Raw genomic sequence first — 15,878 nt, forward strand, 5'->3', positions numbered from 1 at the left:
CCGCTGTTCATGAAAATTCACTGGCATTAATGAGTGTCATTTGCAGTCCTTGTCACTCACGTCACCTCCTGGAAGAACAAAACTGGCAATCCAGCTGACGAGTTTACACGTCGTTCTCAAGGGTCAGGTGAAGCTGCTGCCTCCTTTGGATGAATACCCGAATATTTACGGCAGCTCTTCACTAACGATGATGTGCCCGAAAGTAAAAGCTTTATGGAGTGCAAGAGACCCTCCGACAGTTCATTTGCTTTTGCAACTACCGGAGAATATCAAGCCACCGCCTGGGAATGACCCGTACGGCTTCATCGTACTGTCACATCGGACTGGAGCAGCGCACCCTGAGCCGAATGACGAGCGCAGATTTGCCCAAATGTACGAGTTACATCAGGATGACGAGTTTAGCAACGACATCTACAACTTTATGTTGCCTTTTAAGAGTCCGCCGTTCGTGTGACGTTAAAGTGAAGGTTTTAACTACTCCATCCATACCAGGGACGGCTAATTCAAGGTCAGGAAACCAACTTTACCAAAAATGTTGTTTATATAGAAATGTTTGATGAACTATTTGAGATTTACCATTTTATGATTTTTAACCCTGGATACCCTCGGAGGTGCCAGACCCCCAGGTTCGTGTCTTTCCCTTTTCTTGCCCCAAATAGCCAAACACCACCCAGTAACGTCTTTGTGATAATAAAACTTACTTTAAACTTTGAACCTTCAGAAATGTTAAGAAACATTGAAACATCTCCATTATACCCGCTTCATTATGCCACCCGGGGTCGCTGCCATCTCAGCAACAATCCCTGGAGCTCCAAAAAAATATTTAGGTCTAATATTTAAAATGTATGTATTTTAAAAAATATCACATTTCCATTTATTTGGATTACGTAGTTTTAATGTCAGCAAACTAATAAACCTGATGTGAAGTTTATTTATCAGTCCAACAGAAATGAAACAAGAACGAGCGACGTTTATGTGACTGTACTAATAAATCTAATGTCTTTTAAATATAAGATAGCTGTGCCTATACAGTATATTTATCATGACAATGGGAGTCAAAGTCATGGCTACCAGCAGGTTTATGTATTCCATATGAATGAAGCCAGTTTTTATTAAAATGATTATCCAGATTCATGTTAAGAAATCCATTCTGTTTAATAAACCTGTAAAGTAACCATCTTACTGACAGTGTGTCCAATGTACATACTGTTTATTGCAGTTTTTTTCAATTGCTTAGACACTAAAATTTACAATTTCTCACAATTAACAAATCCTCATACTCAAGGAGCAAGCCTAGATTTGCACAACTGTAAGCACATTTTCAGCTTCACACTTTTTGCAAAACACTAAACACACTTAACATACATTACACACAAAAATCTATCATGAAGTCACTCCCTTGCAATACCAAAGCACTGACTGTCAAATTACCGCACCGACCAACCAACTGGTTCAACACAGTCATCAGGTGTTTAATATGGTGACCCTGAAGGGCAAAACACCAACAAAAATACAGAAAGTACAAAAAAAAATAAAAAAAAAAAACACATACAAACAATTGAAAACACAAATTAAAATAATTGAAAATAGCAAATAAAAAATTGAAAACACAAATTAAAACAAAAAATACAAATGCAAACTAAAGTGAAAGCGCAAAAAAAAAGAGAAAACGCAAGTGAAAAAGTGAAAGTGCAAACAAAATATTGAACATGCAGTTAAAAATTGAAAACACAAATTAAACGAAAGTCAAAACGGAAATGACGTCGCAGGGGAGGGGCGGAGGGGTGTGTGAAATGGGCGGAAAAGCCAAGGAAGCGTTGCTAACGATATTCCGTGATCCTGAAGTTTAGTGCAACCTGTAAAGCTTATGTTACTGATATGAACAGATAAGGCTGATTAAAGTAACACTTTCTAATTTCAGAAGGTCTACGGCTACTCTTTCCTCTCACAGATATACATCGTGTTTGTGTTGTGCGGTGGAGTGTCTTGTGGGCTCGCGGCGTAGAAAAGAAAATCTGTACGTTTGAACGGATTTCGAAATCGGGAGCGCTAGTGGTAAGTATAGTAAATCTCCGTCTTTATTTAAATCGGCCAGTATATGTTACGAGGAGAAGATGGATGCCTAGCATGATGTTAAATCTCATCCTGGTATTCTGTCACTTTTTAGTGCTGATATGTTTTGTCCGTTTTGCGGGACAGCCCTGGAAAGAAAGTCGTCGTTTTGCCCGGAGTGTGGCAGATCTTTGGGGTTTTTGCCACATGAAAACTCGGACCTTTTGTGATTTCAGAAGAAAAGATGAAGCAGCGGCCACATGCAGCTTAGGTTCGTAGCTAATGTCCTACGTGTCAGTTTTACAATAAAGACACCGTGAAACTTTATTCCATGTCATTCCTTTCTTAAGGTGAAGGAAGGTCTAGCACTCTATCGGAATTTCTTTCATTCAGAGACCAAAACCAAAAAGAGAGATGCAAGTGGTCGAAAAATAGGAAAAAACACGCAAAAGGTCTGTGCAGGTTTAGATAAAATATGTTCGTGTGTAGTTTGAAGAAGATGTCAAAATCAGGACCTAATTGGTAGTGGTTTAATAATGATTTTTTTTTTATCTTACACTAAAACATAATTGTTAGAGTTCTGTAATATGCTATTTAAGCAATATAATTTTACTAAAATGTATACGCAGTTCATTTTTTTTTTAATTCTCTCACGTTTCCGTAAAACTTGTTGCAGATACAGCAAGGAGAGTTTTTCTCATAAGCATCAAGTGAATGACGTTCCCGCAGGTCGCACTCATTTATTTTCTCACATTTATGTACAAACTGTATAATTAAAAGGTCTAAACATTTTAAAACAAGTTATCAACACATGATTTATAATTATAGAAACACATTTAGTGCTCTTAAAAACATGGCAGTATCTGAAAAGCAAGTGTTGTCATTGATTGTCACAGTGTTGTCATTTACAGTTGTTACTTTTTAATTATTTAAAGTCGCTTATGCAATTTTAGGTTCATGTTGGAATAATGACTACCCGTAGTGGCGTACTGAAGAAGGAGAGAGGAGAACAGTTGGCACTGCGTGTTTCCATTGTACTCCAAAAGACAACTTTTACAGGCAGCGGAAAGAAAACTGAGAACAGATGAGCCACAGCAGCCTTTACATTATAATGGGTCAATTGTGGATAAAGTACCTGGAACTGAAAAACCATTTGTGTTACAAGATTTTAAGGATGCAATTGGAAAGCCATTTAATAGACTTCACTTATTCATCTGCACTGAGAAAGAATACAGTGAACTTGGTAAGTAAGAAAGAAATAGGCAGTTATATGTTTTGGCTTTTGTTTTATTCAGATTACAGGATCCTTCCTGTATTTGTTAGTTTTTATTATAACAAACATTTGGAGCTTCTTACTTTATTTGACTGTCTCCATATGAAATGCACTTTGATGTTTTTTATTATAATGTAGTAATTCATTCCTTTAACTCAAAAAAAAAAAAAAAAGCCCTGATGGCATCGCATTGGATATGACGATCAAAAGACTGAACACTGTGGCCTACTACTGGTGATTCTGTATTCACAGTTTGTCTCATCGCAAATTGTTTTATGTAAAAATGCATTAAAATATTACTTTTGAACTTTTGTACCAGAGAATAAACTTGAATGTAAATGCAGTTGGGAAAAAATAACTAGTTTTATTTGTACTAAAGTCCAAAGTTGTGCAGTGTGATCTGCTGAAAAATAAAGAATGTACATATAACTTCTTCATGGTGACGGTGACATCATTTGTTGAAGTAGTAATGTCCATATTATGTTCACAAAGGATTTCTTTACCTTTTTGTAGATAAGACTGAAGATCGTGATAATGAAGTAATAGTTGAGCCAAAACATTCTGAAGAAGACTCCTTGAATGGCACACTGGTATGTAATGGTTAACTCAGTCATATTTTTAAAAGACGTGTTGAAATAACATTAATATGTCTCCTTATTTATAGATAGATGTGTCAGTTGTTTACTACTAGTTACATGAGTGATGTCTATAAAATCATTTAACCTAATCATTTAACCTTTTTTACTTTAGTTCTGATCCAAACAATATGTCTGCGTGTTTCAGAGCTCAGCAAACACTACAGCCATTAAGGCCAGCCATGTGAATTCACAGGTAAATTATTATTATTAATATTATTAACTTTATATCATTCAGTTTAACATATTGCCTTAATTTGTCTATGCTTCAGACATTTCATTTTAAGGCAGAAGTGACAAGAAATTTCAAGTGATAAAAAAGTCAGTTTTATGTAAAAATGTAATTGGTTTTCACACCAGATATGTACAATGTATATAAATTTAGCAACATATATGCTTGCTGAATTTATTTTGAGCTAAATATGAGTTGAATTTCATAATTGCTGTATTCCATCTTTAAACAGTTGAAAGCCTCGCTAACTCCGTGTTGCCTCCCTTTTTTTAGAACCTGACAGATTCATCTGAAAAACCAGCGAAGTTTGCTGACGGAGTGAAGATGCCTCCATTATTGAAAGGGTCGCTGGTGCCGGTGCTGCCTGCCATGCAGGATTAGAGGTTATCCTCCATACCGTATAAAGCAGTTCATTTGTAAATTCAAAGGGTACAGACATGCATTTCTGCATAAGGACATTAATGGCGATTAATCAGATTAGTTGGTGAAGGTTTACTGGACTCCGAGCCGTAGTGAACAACATGTATTGAAAGAATAGTTCAACTTAACTGTGAAGTTCTTCTCCAAACAAGGCAACAAATGACAAGTAACGTATGATTTTATCTCAGACGAACTGCTATGAGTTCTACATACTGTATAAGATAAAATGTATTAATAAAAAGGTTGTTAAATTGTTGTTTTAATGTGTTAAAGTTAAGTACTTTCTAATTATGTTTTATGCAAATGACCAGAGTCTAGGGATCTGTTGTTTGTTTTCTTTTGCAGTTTTATTTTTATATATTTAATGTAATTGTTGGATTTTTCTAACCAGGCAGTTTTCTTGGGTCATTAGTATAATATAGAATTTCAGATTCCAATGTATATTTTGTTTTACTTCCTGATATAGAGAAATGTTTAAATTATTTTAACAAAGCCATGAGATTGTAAATGCATGTATTTCTTTTATTTAGAAATGATACTTATTGAAGATGAAGACTCCTTGTTGAAGACGAAGACAGCACAACAGAACAGGAGTCTGTGGAAATTGTGGAACGGTAAGGTTTAAAGTGGCTTATGAAATACTTAATATTTATTACAAATGTATATTTAAAATACCACTAATGACTTGCCGCCTATTACCACAGACATTGTTTCAGTCTCCTCTTCCTGATGATGCACATGTGAGGCTAACTGAGGAGTTTAATGAGGGAGAACCCACAGAACTGAACTGCATGAAGTAGGACTGATAAGGCTGGGTGGAAGTTGCCAATGTGTCCCTTCCTTCACTCCTGACAAAAGCCACAGGAAATCTGAACAAACTTCAATCTACTGGTTATTTTGATCATAATATTTATGATCTGGTTTTACTGTATTGTCTTATATTGTACTTTGAGTCAACATCTCTGCATTTTATACTTTGTTGAATGTTTTCTCGTGATATGCATTCATATATTCTCTTGGGGATTAATAAAGTATATCTAATCTAAATGTGTGTGCGCTCTTTTAGTTCAATGTTTATTCTTCTATATCTGTCATTCAGTAGGTTTACAGAGCACAATATTGCAGTGGAAGAAGAAGACATCTTGGCTGAACTTGCCAAACAGATTCAGTCTAACAAGGTGTCAAGATTTAATATTAATTAATCGTGGAGATATCTGGGATGGAGCTCTCCGTGGGTTCAGACGACGCACTTCTAATCCCACTTATACTATGTTGGTAAAATTTACTGATGATTCTGGCAATACTGAACATGCAATTGGTGCTGGTGGACCAAAAAGAGAGTTTCTTCAGCTCTTAATTCACGATTTACAGTATCGAAGAATTTCTGAAGGCAAAGAAAATGAAAAATATTGAAGGTGCGATAAAGCAGGTAAGTGTACAAGAGTGCAGTTTTAACATGAACAGTGTTGTTGTTGTTGTTTTGGCTTTGCCCAAATTTGCATAAGCAAGACATTAAGAAAACTAGAGCCTACATAAATAAGAAGTAGGACTTTTTCAAACCTTTTCCTTGTACTTGTGTTTTGTTTTTTAGACAGGGTTTAACACTTTATCTAATTTGTATCTTATAGAAATTAAACCGGTTTCTGAGACATATTTATATATTAGCGATATAGAATTTCATTATCTTGTATTTTAACCTTCTGAATATCAGTGACATTTGTTTTACTTTACTGTGTTGTATGTCCGTGTGTAACTTTTATATTCCTTTTAGCAGAACATACTGGTTTACAGCTCCTTTTTTCTGAAGCCCTTGCCAATGATGAGTACTTTATACCATTGGAAGAGTGATTGCTGTATCACTTATCCATGGTGGTCCTGGCCCACAGTTTTTATCTCGTAACCTTGTGAATTACATTGTGGGAACTGGTGAGATTTCTCCATCAATTGAAGACGCATCAGATCCTGATATTTACAAGATGCTCCAAAAGGTATGACTAATATTAAAATATTTTGGGGTGTTTGAAAAGATCTCCACCTTATGAATGTTCATTTCTTACATAGTTTTTTTTCCTCAATATGGTGTTTCCTGTCATTTTATTCTGTGAACCCACCTTGTCCAATTCAAAATGAAAGGTGGAAGCATTAGATGGCAGTCAGTCATAGAGAGCACACACTGACCTACCCTTGTTTATTACGGGGTAACAGATCTCAATACCTGCTTGTGACAGAGGAATTTGAAGTGCCACCTGCACTGATGAAAACGACCAAAATCCACAGCCACTGACTAGACTGGGATACTGGGAGACTGGAACTCCGTGTTTTATACAGCAAAGAGGCGCCTTTTTAAATACGGCATCACAGTGGCAGGTTACATTGTTGGAGAGAACACTCAGTTCAGTTCAGTTATTTAAAAAGTGTTTAATCTACTGTTTCCTTACATTTGTTATATGTCTTTATAATATTGGTGTTTAATGTTGCAAGTGCATGTCTGTGAACATCTGATAACCCTGTTGTACAGTATATTAAATCCAGATAAAAATGGCATCAAGTCTCAACATCCTGAGCGATACTATAGGAGAAAATGGCACAATGCTTCTGATAGATAGCAGGATGCTTTAACCATGTTAAAGAAGTTGATGAAAGAGAGAAACGTGTTCAGGATTATCTGGAATGGCACTTTTTTACAAGAAACAGTCAATGTATTGGAAGGTAATCAACATTTTGTGCAACTGAGAATAGTTGGTCCTTTTGCTGTGCCTTTTAAACATTATTTAAGGTGGCCATTTGTGTCCTGACCTTTTTGTCTTTTGCTTCATCACAGATTTAAAGATGGATTATCCACTCTCAATCTACTTGAACAAATGAAGCAGTGCCCGGGTGTATTTGTAAACTGCATGTGCTTTTCTCAAAGCAAGATCAATGCAGAAGCCATTGAAGATCATTTTAAGATACATTTCAGTGAGGCAGGCAGCAGCTGGAGACACGAGGAAGGAGAACTGCTGCCTATTGTGCAGACCACCTCTTGGATATTGAAGGTTAGAAAAAGTAAAATCATATTTTTAGCCAATGTTATCAGTGCATTTGCCTGTGTTGATATTTAGCAAGAAGTCTGCAGAAGGTGGTAAAAGATCTGTTTCTCCTGCTTAAAGAAGAATGAACTATTAGTGTATTATACTCACAGTTGCCATAACATGTTTGTAAATGTTGAGATGCTTTATCTAAGTAAGGGAGTATTAAAAACATTTTGGGAAAAGTACTATTTTGTAAATGTTTTAAAGTATATTTAAAAAGGCGCAGAGGCCCCAAAACAATGTCTATAAAGTACTTTCTTTTTCTTCTCCCTACAGCCTCTGATAAAACTTCAACTTGTGATCCTTCATTAGAAGACATTTTAATGTTTGCAACTGGCCTTCGTGCTCTACCACCATTAGGACTGCAGCCAAGACCAACAATTTGCTTTCGCCATGATGGGTCACTACTGCCAGTGGCCAACACTTGTGGCAACATCTTAACTCTGCCAATCCATAAAACCTATGATAATTTTAGATTTTGTGTTAGTTTTGGAAGTTTAAATTCACCGGGTTTAGGCCAGTATTAACCTGAGTCACTATTTGTATATACATATTTCACAGTAATCTACTGTAGTGTGCAGTCAGAGACAGAGCCTGGAAAGCTTTACCAAAGAGTTAGGAGCTACCGTCATCAGAGTGGGTGTGTATGCTACATACGTTTTGCCCAAAAGGAATTAGAGGTGAGAAATCACCCACAAAAAAGAGAATAAAGAACGACCTGAGATGAAACAAGCAATCCTGTCTCAGAGAACTAGAAAAAAAAAGGGCAAGACAGCAAGTGCCGTGGATTGTTCACTAATCTCTGAATAAAAACAGAATCCCTGTCCCGATAAGCTGCCCTTCTCTGTTACAGCATTTCATGTCTCTGCCCTTGTATGATCGATGGCAGCCATAAATCTCTACAACCCCCTCAACTCATGATCCAGTCCTTTCAAGATGTGAAATGTAAAGACATGCTGGCTGACAAGCTTTAATTGATTTTGGTTAGTTTGAAAATGTTCAGAGTTCTTAAAAACTTGAAGTTCCTATATATTTGGATAAACATTTTGGATGCAGTGAATTAGTTATTGATGTAGTTAACGTCAGCTTAACCAAGGCCAGCAGTTTCACATTCTGTGTTCTTTAAAATCACAGAACGATGTTTCAGACATTAGACATCGTTATAGAAAATCTGCATGTGTTATGCTTCTGAAGTCAAAAGAGTTATGTCAAATATTGAGATATCCTTTATTGATTTAAACTAATGTATAATCCGGTAACTTTGGAGTCTACAGTTAAGAAATTATTTGTTAAATTATTTACAAAATGTTTACATGATTGTTGTATGACCCTAGTTCTTCACAATCCTCTTATCAAACTGCATTACATTTCAGTTGTTTGAGCCAGAGTAATGCACTATACACACCATTAGATACTTGACAGTTTAATAAATAAATGAAGTTCTCTTTACAAATCAGCTCTCTCTTTCAGCTTCAAATATCGGTCAAAGGCTGAGTCCCATGTATGTGGTGGCTGAAGATTACTTTGCTGTTTTACTAATGTTAGGTATTCCTGGATGGCCAGATCTCCACACATGGAAGTTTCTTCACAGTAAGCTGATAGATCCCACAGACAATTCCTGTTCAGTACGTATCCACAATCTCTTGCTTGAAACCTAAGAGCAAAAAAAAAAAAAGTGTACAGCTAAAGGGCCGGTTTAGCTAAGGATATTCTAAAACAGTCGATACGTACTTGTAGTACAAACTAACACGGCCGTCACTTGTTACATCTAACATTGTAATACCGCTGTGCTAAACTGAATAACTCATCTGGAATTCCTGATGGACAGGATGCCATTCTTGAAGGTCTCATTCTGTGTTGGTGCCACAGCATCTTCGCCTCATTCAAATCTTTCTGAAGAACAGCAAGAAATGAAAAGCGCAGCAAACATTTATGCTCATGACTACCATTAAAATGGCCATATTCTTTAAGGTCTTCTAAAAGCTCCAACCAAAATTGTGATCTGTAAAATGAATGAAAAGAATCAAATACATGAAATGGGAATTCATTTATTTTTGTGACTTAAACTGTATACCTAACAAAATAAGTATTTTTCTCCTCTTTTAGTTTCTCTTTTAAACCGTTAGTCAATTTTGTTAATAGTTTGAAATCTCGTTTATACAGACGGACAGACAGACAGACAGCAGCACGTCTTGACAGCAGTGGACACAAGTTCAGAATGTAAATACGATGAATGATTTTGTTGCATGTGACAGCGGAGGAGTTGACACAATTCCCTCATTGACTCCAGCATTCAAAGTTTGAATAGCAGCAGGATTCCTGCCAGTGGGCATCTTCTCGCTTTGTGTGGAGTTCCTTGAAAAAAGTATACAGTTGGAGAAAATTAGGCACTGCGACCCCCACCCCAATTGAATTAGGTGGGTTTAAGGATGTTGAAGAAATTTATATAAAGGGATGAGAATGAAACAGACGTGTTTGACCACACTGTGACGATGTAATAAAGATGTAAAAAAAAAAAAATCACAATTCTAATAAGGAATTGCAAAAATGTAACCATATTTTAAAATTGTTAATGTATACAATACCTTTGTTGTCTAAAATGTGCCCACCAGGATTCGATCCTCTGATTTGTAACAGATGTTCCATAATTGTGACTTCTAGCACCACAAAAAAGATCAGTATGTTGAGCTCTTAAAGTACACTGCATAGCGGCCATTACGCCATTCTCTGTGCCACAATCCGTTCTTAAACGCATCGCTAGGCTACGATACCCAAGTCAGATACGCATTTTACATAAAGAGAAGCGATGACAGCAGGATTATTGTTCGTTGATCCACAAGTTAACCACAAAATCTTCCTGGAAAAGCCATCCATACATCCACGTATTGCAAAGCCGTACGGTTTCAATTTGTCATAACCATCGACATGCCAAACATAATTTGGTCCTAAAGAATGGTAACTCCTCCTGCAAAATCTTCTTCTTCTTCTGGAAAGTGATCCAGCCGGATTCATCTCAGATATCAGCTTCATTACACTCTGCCTTCTGACACGCAATAAATATTTTTGCTTTAACGGATTAAACAAAGTCCTGTATCCAAATAAACGTCCAGGTCCTCTGAGCTCCCTCTGAATCGCAGCTCGCAAAACATGTCGTGCAGGAATAATTACTACGTTTTGATAAGTCGAGATGCTTCAGACGGTTTTTTAAAGTACGGAGGCAGATGGTTATTCTGTGATGTGTTTTCAGAAAGTCCAAAATCACCTCATACGGGTAACCTTTGTTAAAGTATCCCTCTATAAGGTGCTTTTCACTGGGTCCATTGATAATTCCTGTTACATACATATATGTGAAATATAAAACTTCAAACAATATGCGCATATAAACACATTTTTATGATGTAAATGAATGAATGACTTGAAAAGATTTCGTCCTTACCTGTTCTTTCGCCATCCTCTATGTGAGATAGACATTCCAAAGATCTGCCACACTCCGGGCAAAACGACGGCTTTCTTTCCAGGGCTGTCCCGCAAAACGGACAAAACATATCAGCACTAAAAAGTGACAGAATACCAGGATGAGATGCCATCTTCTCCTCGTAACATATACTGGCCGATTTAAATAAAGACGGAGATTTACTATACTTACCACTAGCGCTCCCGATTTCGAAATCCGTTCGAACGTACAGATTTTTTTTTTCTACGCCGCGAGCCCACAAGACACTCCACCGCACAACACAAACACGATGTATATCTGTGAGAGGAAAGAGTAGCCGTAGACCTTCTGAAATTAGAAAGTGTTACTTTAATCAGCCTTATCGGTTCATATCAGTAACATAAGCTTTACAGGTTGCACTAAACTTCAGGATCACGGAATATCGTCACCAACGCTTCCTTGGCTTTTCCGCCCATTTCACACACCCCTCCGCCCCTCCCCTGCGACGTCATTTCCGTTTTGACTTTTGTTTAGTTTGTGTTTTCAATTTTTTAACTGCATGTTCAATATTTTGTTTGCACTTTCACTTTTTCACTTGCGTTTTCTCTTTTTTTTTGCGCTTTCACTTTAGTTTGCATTTTTATTTTTTTGCTTTGCTTGTAATTTGTGTTTTCAATTGTTTGTATGTGTTTTTTTTAATTTTTTTTGTACTTTCTGTATTTTTGTTTGTGTTTTGCCCTTCAGGGCCACCGTAGTTTAAGCACTATAAAAAGGCAACAGGCAAGTTCACCTGTCTTCAACAAAAATGGACAGTGTCGGAAGAAGAGGAAGAGTACGGATGAGAGGGGGAATCCAGAGAGAACAAGGTGGAGGAAGAGGGAGAGGAAGACCTAGAGGAGGGTAGGACATGCAAAAGAAGAAGACAACCAAATCTGTGTAACGAAATTCGTGCTACAATTGTGGACCTTGTAATAAACCACAGACTAACACTGAGGGAGGCTGGACTGAGAGTACAGCCTAACCTAAGCAGGAACACAGTGGCATCAATAGTTCGGACATTTCGTCAAGAGCACAGGTGAGAAACGTCTGTCCACAGAATATCCATAGCTTACTGCATGTACCATATCAACCGTTTTGCTATGTATTCATGTTTCATTTTACACTAAGCTACATGTATTTTGATTGCCCAGCATAGGATTGAACGTCGAGAACACCAAGGAGGGAGGCGCCGTATATTCACACAGGAGCAAGAAAGAGAGATCATAAACCTCGTTTTGGCCAATAATGCAATCAAACTTCGAGAAATTCAAGCCCATATTGTCAATGATCACCAAATTTTCAATAATGTCCTACAGGTCTCTCTGTCACCAACAGGCCGTATCCTTAAAAAAACATCAAGTTGTGATGAAACAATTGTATAAAGTGCCATCTGAAAGAAATTCAGACGGGGTGAAAGTCCTGCGGCGTGACTATGTGGCGGTATGTTTTTTTCACTGACTGTAGTATTGTGTACTGCACACATAACCTTTTTACAGTACGTGTAATTTTACTGTACAGCAGACCTACAGTATGTTGATAACGCAATGTGGTATTTCGCTGTATTTCAGAGAGTTTTGCGAATGGATGCGGAAGAAGTCCCGCATGAGTTTATATACGTTGATGAAGCTGAATTTACTGACAACAGTGAGAAGAAGGGGAAGAAACATCCATGGCCACAGGGCTATTGTCAATGTACCAGGGCAACGTGGGGTAACATTACCCTTTGTGCTGCCATTACACAGAATGGGGTCCTCCACCGCCATGCCAACTTGGGTCCTTACAACACTGACCTCAGTCTTACATTTTTAGACCGATTACACAATATTATCACAGCAGCAAACCAAAGGGACCTGATGCAATACATTGTCATCTGGGTCAATGTGGCTTTCCATTGTTCTGCCCAGGTCCAAAACTGGTTTCATCAACACCCACAATTTACAGTTCACTACCTTCCACCATACTCGCCCTTCCTAAACTCCATCGAAGAGGTCTTTTCAGCATGGCGGTGGAAGGTTTATGATCTCCGGCCCTAGGTCCAAGATGGCGCTCATTCAAGCTATGGAGGAAGCACGTGATCAAATTGAAGCAGCATCCATACAAGGGTGGATTCGTCACTCCAAAAGATTCTTTCCACGTTGCCTTGCAAATGAACATATAGCCTGTGATGTTGACGAGGCCCTGTGGCCAGATCCAGCTAGGCGGAGAGATGTTTAGGTTTTTATTTTTATTTTTATTTTTATTCTGTACTGAACTGGATATGTAATTTGTTACAGTATTATTGTAAGCTTACAGTACAATGGTATGTTTAGTAATACCATATGGAAACTGGAAAAACGTTTTGTTACGTAGGAATGTTTCGTTCAAATGTTCAGTATTGACTGACTTGAGTACATGAAAAGAAATAAATATGTTCATCAACGTGCAGTACGTGTCTCGTGTGTTGTGCTTGGTCAATATATTCATGTTCTTTATCAATATCTCAAAAAAGAGAGAAAAAATCAAACCAGGACTGTATCATTAGAAAGGTCGAAATGTTACAAGTGTTTCAGATGGAGCACAGCAGTGTGTAGTTGGTTCAAACAGAATCCGACTGTACGAAGCATGTGTGCGCCATAGGGTACCAAAATGGGCTTTTGGTAAATTATTGTACAGTTTTGAATTAAGTGTTTCATTTTGCAAAAGATCGAAGATATTCTGCTACTTGTGTGTGTAGATGTGTGACTTGTGTGTAGGGTTTTGACAAAATGAGCCTTGTTTTTAAAATCGTGCCTAAGCAATCGTAAAAAACTGTAATAACTATTTTAAATTCATTTCAAAATGTTTTTACCCATTCACGTCACAAATAACGACAAAATGTAACAAAGACCGCCATGTTCCACATTTCACAATTTCTGAACACTTATGGTATGTTGATCTGCAGAAGCGCAAAGGCAGCAACGCTGATTTACAGTTGAAATGTTGAAATCAGAATCAAAAACCTCACGAGGATCAGACAAGCAGGAGTGCCATTGGGTTGAACACTGAAGCTGCTTGGTAATAAATGACAATCGTGTATTAGAAATGACAGACTGTATTATAAATGACAATCGTGTATTAGAAATGACAATCGTGGATTATAAATGACAGACGTGTATATATCTTCTTCTATAATTCACTACCATGGCTGTTCGTTTGTCTGTCCAGGATTTTAAATCACCTGTAGCTCGCAAACCGTTTCACCGACTGACTTGAAATTTGGTACGCATATACTACGTGACGTCTACTATCCGCTTTCGCGGTGATGATTTTTATTACTCTTTTTATTTTTATTTTATTGTAGAGTCAACTCTCGGCTTGCAGCAGGGTGACCGTGCGCGCATGCAGGCGCCGTTCTCATTCGCTACCACCGTCACTAATCATTCTTGTGGCAGATTGAAGACTTAAGTGCCAGCTTAAGTGAAAAATGAAAGAAAACGTACTAAGTAATTGCAACACAAAAACTAACTTAATCAGTTTTAATGCAAAAAGATGCCGACAAAAGAAGAGAAGCAGCGGGCCGCTAGGATGGAGAAAAGAAGAGCTGCTGAGGAAGCAGCAAGCGCATCAACTTCTGAGCAAACGAATGATAAACAGAGACAGAGAAAGAGGATGAAAAGTAGGAATGCTCAAGTCAAGTGTATTCACTGCACGTTATCGTGCTGTACGCCGTTACTGGTTTATAATTTAATATGCGTTTGTCATGTAGCAAGCAGCACACACACACACACAACACACACACACACACAGACACACACACACACACACACACACACACACACACACACACACACACACACACAGACACACACACACACACACACACACACACACACACACACACACACACACACACACACACACACACACACACACGACACACACACACACAGGACACAACACACACACACACAGACACACACACACAGACACGTTTCTGCACTTTTTTTTTAAACTCTTATTTTTTAAGAATTTCAAACCAAATGACATCACTTTTCCACGTCGTCCCCTTCGTCTCCCAGCGTTGTACCAACTTTTTAATTCCCAATTCCAACTCCTTCTGCCTTCACCATTTCTAATGAAAATACAAAAGTGCGGAAACGTTTTGGACGCCCCTCGTGTGTGTGTGTCTGTGTGTGTGTGTTAATAAACAGGCTTGTGAGCACCAACATCATGAAACATTTAGCAAGTGTGCTTGTCAAGTGTGTAACACAACTTGAGGTTGGCAGATGAAGGCTGTAATTCAGTACACAAGCATTTTAAGGACGTCCATTTTTAAAACTTTCTGAGCAGCTCTAACAATATCAATGAAGAACTCAATCTTGACTTGGACTTGATCTCCAACTAAGCAAGTCTGATATCGCCTTCCCGAATGAAACATCAGCGTATCAGACCGATTGCTCTCAATCACTGCCGAGTCGCACTTTTCAATGTTTGTGTCCCAAAGGCAGCACACATCCCAAGGTGACACTCCGTAGGTTTTCCGTTCCTTCAAGTGCTGTAGGCCATCATCTGTAGGCTCGTCAGGTCTTCAGGACGGCCACTCGCTGTATCATTTATGATGTAGAAGATGTCTGCACCATCGCAGTCCTGGAGGAGAAGCGAAGACGAATGAGCTGTGCGACTGTTTCACACGTTTACAGCTGACGAGTGTCTCGTTTGGATTGTGTGATCAGACTGCAGATTCATCAGCGCACACTGCAAACAG

The 15,878-nt window shown here is 38.0% G+C and overlaps 4 long non-coding RNA genes across 12 annotated transcripts; all 4 read left to right on the top strand.

Annotated features, from left to right (window-relative positions):
- The first annotated feature begins 1,803 nt into the window (after nucleotides 1-1,803).
- Nucleotides 1,804-5,168, top strand: LOC120521194. 4 transcript variants are annotated; one of them, XR_005632060.1, is made up of 8 exons: nucleotides 1,804-2,055; nucleotides 2,168-2,323; nucleotides 2,403-2,504; nucleotides 3,006-3,295; nucleotides 3,839-3,915; nucleotides 4,076-4,156; nucleotides 4,466-4,778; nucleotides 5,143-5,168. It is a non-coding gene; the product is annotated as an uncharacterized LOC120521194 (long non-coding RNA). The 4 variants fall into 4 exon arrangements; XR_005632064.1 differs by having other exon boundaries at nucleotides 4,466-4,575; XR_005632061.1 differs by lacking the exon at nucleotides 2,403-2,504.
- Nucleotide 5,169: 1 nt separating this feature from the next.
- On the top strand, nucleotides 5,170-8,461 carry LOC120521195. 5 transcript variants are annotated; one of them, XR_005632069.1, is made up of 7 exons: nucleotides 5,170-5,226; nucleotides 5,317-5,883; nucleotides 5,984-6,041; nucleotides 6,384-6,600; nucleotides 7,131-7,321; nucleotides 7,434-7,647; nucleotides 7,960-8,461. It is a non-coding gene; the product is annotated as an uncharacterized LOC120521195 (long non-coding RNA). The 5 variants fall into 5 exon arrangements; XR_005632066.1 differs by having other exon boundaries at nucleotides 5,317-5,503; nucleotides 5,712-6,041; XR_005632068.1 differs by having other exon boundaries at nucleotides 5,317-5,503; nucleotides 5,715-6,041.
- Nucleotides 8,462-8,467: 6 nt separating this feature from the next.
- Nucleotides 8,468-12,009, top strand: LOC120521196. The gene is made up of 3 exons (XR_005632070.1): nucleotides 8,468-9,308; nucleotides 9,847-10,100; nucleotides 11,861-12,009. It is a non-coding gene; the product is annotated as an uncharacterized LOC120521196 (long non-coding RNA).
- Nucleotides 12,010-12,020: 11 nt separating this feature from the next.
- On the top strand, nucleotides 12,021-12,791 carry LOC120521197. Of its 2 annotated transcripts, none has more exons than XR_005632071.1 (3): nucleotides 12,021-12,191; nucleotides 12,307-12,595; nucleotides 12,724-12,791. It is a non-coding gene; the product is annotated as an uncharacterized LOC120521197 (long non-coding RNA). The 2 variants fall into 2 exon arrangements; XR_005632072.1 differs by having other exon boundaries at nucleotides 12,312-12,595.
- Nucleotides 12,792-15,878: the final 3,087 nt, after the last annotated feature.

This window comes from Polypterus senegalus, unplaced genomic scaffold (genome assembly GCF_016835505.1).
Source record: "Polypterus senegalus isolate Bchr_013 unplaced genomic scaffold, ASM1683550v1 scaffold_3909, whole genome shotgun sequence".
NCBI classification, from domain to species: domain Eukaryota; kingdom Metazoa; phylum Chordata; class Cladistia; order Polypteriformes; family Polypteridae; genus Polypterus; species Polypterus senegalus.